The following is a 1,372-nucleotide window of genomic DNA, read 5'->3' on the forward strand; positions in this document are numbered from 1 at the left end:
TATGATCGCATCCGACATGTTTCCCCGTCTTCGTCCCTTATGCTTGCCACTCCCAGGTCCGCTCCAAAGACGATTCTACATTCTCACTACCATTACAACCGTTCCCTAACAATGGATAATGTCCTATACTACTTACTCTCCCGCTCAATCACGGAGACGAGTTTTCCACGGTTTCCACCCCTCCCTCCATACCGCAGCAACACGAGTTTTTTCCACCCCTTTCAGAAAGCGCTCTTCGCGCCACAAAGCCGCCCCAAGACGCGCGAGCAATGAGCATCGAGCTTAAACATATCGCAAACGTCAAAAATAATATAACAGGATTAATATATATCGCGCACGTGCGATATGTTTGTCACAAGGCGCAAAAAATAATTATAAAAGGAATGCAACACGAGGACTTCCCAGGAGGTCACCCATCCTAGTACTACTCTCGCCCAAGCACGCTTAACTTCGGAGTTCTGATGGGATCCGATGCTTTAGTGCTGGTATGATCGCATCCGACATGTTTCCCCGTCTTCGTCCCTTATGCTTGCCACTCCCAGGTCCGCTCCAAAGACGATTCTACATTCTCAGTACCATTACAACCGTTCCCTAACAATGGATAATGTCCTATACTACTTACTCTCCCGCTCAATCACGGAGACGAGTTTTCCACGGTTTCCACCCCTCCCTCCATACCGCAGCAACACGAGTTTTTTCCACCCCTTTCAGAAAGCGCTCTTCACGCCACAAAGCCGCCCCAAGACGCGCGAGCAATGAGCATCGAGCTTAAACATATCGCAAACGTCAAAAATAATATAACGGGATTAATATATATCGCGCACGTGCGATATGTTTGTCACAAGGCGCAAAAAATAATTATAAAAAGAATGCAACACGAGGACTTCCCAGGAGGTCACCCATCCTAGTACTACTCTCGCCCAAGCACGCTTAACTTCGGAGTTCTGATGGGATCCGGTGCTTTAGTGCTGGTATGACCGCATCCGACATGTTTCCCCGTCTTCGTCCCTTATGCTTGCCACTCCCAGGTCCGCTCCAAAGACGATTCTACATTCTCACTACCATTACAACCGTTCCCTAACAATGGATAATGTCCTATACTACTTACTCTCCCGCTCAATCACGGAGACGAGTTTTCCACGGTTTCCACCCCTCCCTCCATACCGCAGCAACACGAGTTTTTTCCACCCCTTTCAGAAAGCGCTCTTCGCGCCACAAAGCCGCCCCAAGACGCGCGAGCAATGAGCATCGAGCTTAAACATATCGCAAACGTCAAAAATAATATAACGGGATTAATATATATCGCGCACGTGCGATATGTTTGTCACAAGGCGCAAACAATAATTATAAAAGGAATGCAACACGAGGACTT

The 1,372-nt window shown here is 48.0% G+C and overlaps 2 non-coding genes across 2 annotated transcripts; both read right to left on the minus strand.

Annotated features, from left to right (window-relative positions):
- Positions 1-380: 380 nt before the first annotated feature.
- LOC119344211 lies at positions 381-499 on the minus strand. Its single transcript, XR_005166501.1, has one exon. It is a non-coding gene; the product is annotated as a 5S ribosomal RNA (ribosomal RNA).
- Positions 500-866: 367 nt separating this feature from the next.
- Positions 867-985, minus strand: LOC119344210. Its single transcript, XR_005166500.1, has one exon. It is a non-coding gene; the product is annotated as a 5S ribosomal RNA (ribosomal RNA).
- Positions 986-1,372: the final 387 nt, after the last annotated feature.

This window comes from Triticum dicoccoides, unplaced genomic scaffold (assembly GCF_002162155.2).
Source record: "Triticum dicoccoides isolate Atlit2015 ecotype Zavitan unplaced genomic scaffold, WEW_v2.0 scaffold159703, whole genome shotgun sequence".
NCBI classification, from domain to species: Eukaryota; Viridiplantae; Streptophyta; class Magnoliopsida; order Poales; family Poaceae; genus Triticum; species Triticum dicoccoides.